The 7586-nt window shown below is 33.6% G+C and overlaps 2 long non-coding RNA genes across 2 annotated transcripts; one reads left to right on the forward strand and one right to left on the reverse strand.

Moving 5' to 3' along the window:
- Window positions 1-1144: 1144 nt before the first annotated feature.
- LOC110921038 lies at window positions 1145-3435 on the reverse strand. Its single transcript, XR_002582121.2, has 2 exons — window positions 2967-3435; window positions 1145-1630 (listed from the first exon to the last, which is right to left on the reverse strand). It is a non-coding gene; the product is annotated as an uncharacterized LOC110921038 (long non-coding RNA).
- A 722-nt stretch (window positions 3436-4157) lies between these two features.
- LOC118486631 lies at window positions 4158-5597 on the forward strand. Its single transcript, XR_004879261.1, has 2 exons — window positions 4158-4777; window positions 5372-5597. It is a non-coding gene; the product is annotated as an uncharacterized LOC118486631 (long non-coding RNA).
- The last annotated feature ends 1989 nt before the right edge of the window (window positions 5598-7586 follow it).

A 7586-nucleotide genomic window follows, 5' to 3' on the forward strand; every position in this document is an offset into this window, starting at 1 on the left:
AGGGCCGGTCCGAACAGAAGGACCCCCTTTTTGTTTCTTTTTTTTGACTCTTAACTGAAGTAACTGAGTTTTCTAACTCAGTTAGTGGTTTCTTTTATAAAAACTAACCTATTTGGACTACTAACTAGGTTATTTTGAATGTATTAAAGGATCTACTAACTAGATTAGTTTTCTACTAACCTTGTTAACCAAAAACTAATTTATTAAAATATTAGTTTATTTAAGTTAATAAAATATTAATTTATTAAATTAATAATTAATAAAAAACAAAGATAAAAGAGATAAAAATGAATTCTATTCTTCACAATATTCAACCGAGTTATTAAATATATGGAGAGAAAGAGTATTTTGATATTTTTGGATTTTTTTTGATATTTTTTGAAGTTTTTTGATATTTTTTTAATGTTTTTTTATATATTTTGATATTTTTTAAAAACTGATACTGTAGCGGCTCGGCTTGTACTTAACGCGGCTTGGCTTCTAAATTAGGCGGCATGGCTTGTACTTGTGGGCAGGCGGTGAAGCGGCTTGGCTTGGGGGGGAAGCGGCTCGGCTGCCAGGCGAGGCGGCATAAAGCCGTTTCAGGCAGCATGGACACGTGTCGGCTAGCTGATGGTTGGATTGAAGGTGCATAATTATGGGAGTTCACTTTCATGGGAGGGTGCATTATGCCCGGTCAAATGGCCATTTTCGAAATTGGCTTGGTCAAACGGCTATGCTGGTAATTTTCTCTTTTTAAATACAATTAATTGACAGTACTACTGAATGATGTAAAAATAATGACAGACCCACAGCTTCAAGAATTCATGACACGTTAGACATTACAAGCTCCTGTAGCCTGACTCACAGAAGATGAGAGTACTTGACAGCTCTCTTTCACTTCTTGTTTCCCAAGAAGAGAATTTATATAAAAAACATCTATACATATATCTCTAGGGTTTGCAAGAATTTATATAAAAAAACATACGTATTGGGCTTTTGAATTTAAACTTATTAACATGCATGATTCATAAATCAATAACCAAGAACTGCTTATCAAGAAACTGTTGATGAATAGAGTTAAAATAAGGACAAATTAAACCGATCAAATCAAATAAAGGGCTACGTTTGTGAGACCAAATTCTAGGGTACATAACAAGTGAAATAATTTAACGAAAAAAGAGAAAAAGTTTGCATCATTTTCACATTATCAACTAGGGCTACTAGTGGTCTAGTAAATGACAACTCATTTTACATCTCTTCAAGACAGCTACCACCTATTCATCGCCATTTAATGCTGCTTTGAGGTTTCTATTAATTCACACATGCACATTCTTCATTGCTTAGGGTACAGGGTATGGTGATGGTCCTCTCTTGGAGGATGGCCCGTCACATAAACGCCATGTAAGATGGGCATGAGCATGGGACAAAGAGGATAGAGGTATGGAAATGGGAGGATGGACCTAAAATGTGTATATGTATATTACATGTATAGGTGTATGTGGAGGGAGAGGAGAACATTTTGTCTTCTTGTGAGCGTACCCAACGTCCAGATGCCGACGCTGAAGATGGGGACGGGGGGCGGGATACCATGGTGTTCCATCCGGCACCGGTCTTCGACGCATGGGGGACGGACCCTATATCCACCAGCCTTATTCAAGTAAAAACACGAACATTAAATTATTAAACCTAATAAAGACAATCTTGGGGTAAGAAACACATGATTTGACTGAAAAACACAATCTTAGCAACTTATTAAACAAATTTAATACCAATATAAGAGAGTGGTTGTCCATGGGCAAAGATAACTTCTTTAAACGAGGAAGTTCTTTGGTTCATGTCTTACAGACGATACAATAGGGATTAAAAGAAATTTGTCATTAAAAAATTTTAAAGAAATTAATATGAGAATATAACATAAGAAAGATGGTTTAAGCAAATTCCTTGTGCCTGATGAACAAACCCCATGTAAGTGATTTAGCCATCTAGCATTGAATTAACAAGAAAACTAAAACAGGCAAAAAGGACTTCTCATCTTTTTGTTTTCTTGAACGGTAAAGGTAATATTATTTCTACTCTATACTACACCAAAAATACTAATTATACTCATGTGAGGATTTGAACTCTACTCTCTACCACCTGGTCCAGCAGCTAAAGCTATAATGGCTACTGCCCATCTCCTATTAGACCTTCTTTATACAAGTTAAACTGTATCATCTCAAAGAGTTAGCAAATCTAAATCCGAGGAAAAAATAAAAGAACAAACAGTCAAAAGATGAAGTTTTAAAAGCATAAAAACCCTAGATATGGAAAAAAGCAAACATAAGAAAGGTTTCATCATCATTCAATCATAAGGAAATGATGATAGGGTTGAATGTTAAAGTAAAAATATATGCATAATGAGTGTAAAAAAGCAGAAATAGCATAAACAGATACACAAGATTCTTGAAGTAGAAGCCATCAGACCATCTAATAGACTGAGGCCATCCGTAGTCATAACGCCCCTTTGTGGGCGTTATGCGACACGTGGCGCGCCACGTTAGCGTGTGGGCGTTATGGGGCCTTATGCATTTAAGCCCGTAGTCATAAAGCCCCCGCCTAATCATTACCCAATTAATTAATAAACCCTTAAACTATACATATATATGTATATATATATATATATATATATGTCTATGTGAGTGGAGAGAAAAGAAACAACAAGCATGGCGCCGCGAAATATATAACGGGAGGAGAAAATTTTTACCCCATAACGCCCCCGTAGTAGTGTTCGGGGCGCTATGGGGGCGTTATGAAGGAAAAGGGCGCCATATACAGCCCCTGTGATGATGATATAAAATCTCTCTAAATTGTTTTCTGGGTATTTGCAGAGTTAAAAGTAGGTCAAACCTGTCCTTTATTTGCCATCAGTTAACCTAATTCACGGCTAAAAATCACAAAAAAAAATGCTCAAAAAATGTTGGAATTTAGAATAAAGATAAACCCACCTCAAAGATCGGATCTTTATGCAAGAAAGATTAAAAGTTTGTGAAGAAATGAAGCAACAATTGGGGGGAATGAAGCCTGGTCCGAGTACAGCAGATCATCCAATGATCAAGTTTCTCTCATTCAACACTCTAAATGAATAACCTCATTAATCCAAAAAGATTATGGTTATTAATCTGTAGACCAATTGAGTTGACTATAACATCATATACATACATATATATGTACATCTTTATTAACAGTTAGAGAAAAAGAGATATAGATCTTTGGTTTCTATTGACCTCGAGCCAAACAACATTCCCCTCAAAAGATATAGCTTCTTCTTCTCTTCATGAGAGTGTGGTTCACGTATTGAATAAAAATGAAAATGGTGAGAAGGGAAGAGGGAGATAGAGATGATAAATAAGGGGTGAGAAAGAAGAGGGTGGGGTAGGGTTGCAAAAACGACAAGAAGACTCAGTTAACCCAAACCAACAAGCACCCGCTCTTCTCTCTCTCTCTCTCACAATTGCACACAGTGGACTAAGACATACGTTCATTATTGTTTTGGAAACTACTAAGAAAAATATATTGAACCAATTACTTGGCGGCGTAAATGAGAAATACGAAGTCTTTAAATGTCTTTGGAAGAGAAGGTTTTAGGTTAAAGTACTATAGATAGTAGAGAATAAGAGTGGAGGGAGTGGTTGCGGGGAGTGGTTAGGAATGGGGTTTACCGAGTGGGGAATCATTGCCGGTGTTGGAGTGGTGATCGAGGAAGAGAAGAGAGGTGGTGTGGGCGGTGACTACTCACCGACTTGGTGAAGAAGAGAAAGGTGAGAGAGAGAAGGTTAATGGTAGGCCCCAATCCCTTTCAACCAATCACATTTTGTTAAATTGTTTACCACTCGCCATGTGTTTAAACATTGCTAGTGATTGAGTGCAAAATGGGGAGTGGAGTGGGGCTTTGACATGGCATTACATTATTAGTTCACATAAATATATATATATAGGCTAATTATAATGAGAAAACCTAACCCAGTTAAGAAAACTCTTTATATGGACAAGGTTAAGCCACATGTCCATTGTTACATATGCACAGAAGGGTATTATGGGAACTTTTTTTTGTGTACATACACTTTTTTAAATGGCTGATACTTTTTTGTTGAAGATCACTTTTGCATTAAATAGGTGAACTCATCTACTCCTATCTCATCCACTCCTTTTTCCATTTGCAAGAGACGTACTCTTTTTATTCTTTTCATCTCTCTCTCTCTCTCTCTCTTTCTCTCTCTCTCTCTCTCTCTCTCTCTCTAAACCAAAACTCATGCTTTTTCACCTCAATTTATTCTTTAGATCTAATAACATTTTTTTTTTCAAATACCATGATTGTATCAACAAAATCTCAACAAAACGGTGTCGAGGTGGTCAGTGGTTTCGGTTCAAATGACGGCGTTCAAGCCGGTTCGAGTGGTGGAGGTGACGGTGGTTGTGGTTGACACTTGGTTCACATGGTGGCTTGGTTCCATGGCTACATATGAACATCAAAATATCATCATCCAGATGCTCCGAACCAAAAAGATGCTCCGAATCAAAAGATGATCCAGATCTAAAAGATGATGCTTCAGATGACGGTTGAAAATGTTCCAGATGCTCCGGTTGAAGATGCTCCGAAAAGATGCTACCAGATCCAAAAGATGCTCCAGATCCGGTTGAATATGTTCAATGTTGAAGATGATGTTTCAGATGACGGTTCGATGTTGAAGATGATCTAAAAGGTGTTCGATTGTTGAACATGATGTTCCAATTCTAAAAGATCCTCCAGATCCATAAGGTAGAATCCTTTTCATTTCTTGATAACTTTGGATGATTTATTTGTTGTTTTCTTGATTGTACTGTGTATGTGGGTTTGATTAATTGAATCTGGCATATGGGCATTTTTAATTTGTGTTTTGGGTTGTTTGTTTCTTGTTTTGAAATGGTTTTGGATCTTTTTCTCTCTAGATAAAAAAATTATTACTCTATTTAAAAGTGAGATTCTGGTTAAAAAAAATATGCATCACAAATTTTTGATTGTTTGAAGTTTTAGCTTTTCTTGACTTTTAACTTTTTCGATCATGTTTGTCTTCTTTTGTTTTAATAATTTTGATTTTGATTCTGGTTAATTGATCCTTGTACCTATGTTATGTGATGTGTGTAGTCTCGATTATCTAAAGTTGAGGCATTAAAGTTAAAAGTTCATTTGGACATTTGGGGTCATGTTTTGAAGACATTATTTTGAATTAATCTGGAAGTATTGTTCATTTTACAAGCCATCCATTATTATTTAACATGTACATTTATTATAGGCTTTTGTTATTTCTAAAAAATATAAATTTACTTCAAAGGCTAAATTTCCTTTTTTTTTTTGTTTTTTTTATATGTTTAGGTTATGCAACTGATCTGGATACATTTTGGTTCAATAATAATTGTGCGACGAAGATGTAATGGATCTAGATTTGTAGAAGTGATAGTTACAAATGGAACATTTTTTTTTTTGCAATTAGATGTATTTTTTTTATCAGTAATACATTACATTTTTCGTAGTTACATTCTTTTTTTTTATTAGTAAAGTGTAACAGTTTTTATTTGTAAAAGTGTAACAATTTTTTTTACAGTTACATTTAAAATTATTATCTTTGAAGAAAAAGATTAAAACGATAGAGAGAGAGTGTATGGTAAAACGAGTAAGAGAGAGAAATTAGGAAAAGTTGACTAGTACAGTGTACTTTTATATGGTCATATCAATCTTTATGAGTTTATATTTTTCAATCTCATTTTTAATAGAAAATGTGTATCTTTTCTTTCTTGTTAAAGTACACAAAAACTTTTTAAATATCATACATCCGTTTACCCAGTATATAATAAATAAAAAGTGTTACAAGACAAATTACACAGAAAACGCGTTACACTTTTATGTATGTGGATATCCTTTAAATGGTAAAAAAAAAAAACATTTTTCTTGTTTACTGGTTGTTTACATTTTTTGAAATTATACATAAAATGTAAGTTTACACATGGTGTAACTTCATCTATATGTTGGATTATTGTCAAGGACGTTTATTTTTTATGTAACAATTCTCATAACAATTCTTTGCGTCTTAGTTAGGAACGTCCAAGATCTAGGCATTTTTTATGTAACACTATGTAACCGGGTGTTAGAAATTTAACAATCGAAGAAAAAATGCATGTTACATTTTTCGTGTTACATAAATTATGCATGTTACTGAAAATAAAGTGTATTGTTACACTTTTTTAGATTGTTGTAAAAATAAAGTGTGTTGTTACATTTTTTTTCAGATTATTATAAAAATAAAGTGACTATTACAGAATCAAAGTGTGTTGTTACATTTTTTTTGTGTTAGAAATGTAACAATCAATCAAAGCAAAAAATGTCTGTTACATTTTTTTTGTGTTACAGAAATAATGCCATTTACATATAACAAAAAAAGTGTTACATATGTGACGTAAAATTGATCATGTAAAAATTGTAGTGTACGTACCAACATGTAACATCTTTTAGTAGGAAGACGACTTTTGTAAACATGTGATGTAATATAACACTTTGTGTCGGACAAGAAAGAAAAGAAAACGCGTTACACTTTTATGTATGTGGATATCGGCGATATCCTTTAAATGGTAACTTTATTTTTTGTACATTTTTTGAAATTATACAGAAAATGTAACGTTATTTGTAGAATGTAACCTTAATAAGATGGTACATATAATGTAACCTTATTCAACGTGTATATCCAGTTTTTCACTTAATGCTTTTGCATTTATTTTGTTATATACTACACCAGTGGCCCAAAACAACTTTATGAAGAAGTTGACACACTTTTTCGTTAATATATATGAATTAAAAAAAAACCATCATTTCATGAATGGACCTTAGGGTGATAGGGTAATATACAGATTTTAGTGTTTTTTAATAAGAAAAAGATGCAAGAGAAAGAGGACACATTGGAAAAAGAATTTGTCAGAACCTTTTTCTTTTCTTTTTTTTTAATATGTATTTTTGAATTATATGTTAAAAAGGACGCAGGAGAAAGGGGACACTTTGGAAAAGGGGACACATTGAAAAATGGGACACATCAAAGGAAATCAGATGCACAGATGATTCTATCCCCATTTTACCCTTAGATGTACCATTTATTGATTAATATAATAAAAAGTAGGAGAGATAATACCCAAACACATCACAACCATCCATCTCTTCTAATCAATGGTAGATGTTGAGTTTCTTGGGTTTTCTCAACTCAAGTGGGTTTTCGATTTATCCTTGCCCTATATATATATATAGGTAGAGGATCCTGTAAAAAGTGGGACTTTTGTGAGAAGTGTGAGAAATAATTTGGGAATGACAAGTGTCCTTTATCCTAATTAATTCAAAAGGGTATATTAGTAATTTGACATTTTTATCATTTAATTGATTTCCAAGAATAACTGCCAAAAAAAACTGCCGATGAGTTTTTTAAGGTTTGAATCGAATTTTGAATTAGGAGAAATTTTAGGAAACATTATACATCTGAGTGTTTTATATTCTTCATCATCTTTTAATCGCAACATCTTTTAATCATACATTGTTCATGGCGTGGTGTTTT

Source organism: Helianthus annuus, chromosome 2, assembly GCF_002127325.2.
Source record: "Helianthus annuus cultivar XRQ/B chromosome 2, HanXRQr2.0-SUNRISE, whole genome shotgun sequence".
Classification (NCBI taxonomy): domain Eukaryota; kingdom Viridiplantae; phylum Streptophyta; class Magnoliopsida; order Asterales; family Asteraceae; genus Helianthus; species Helianthus annuus.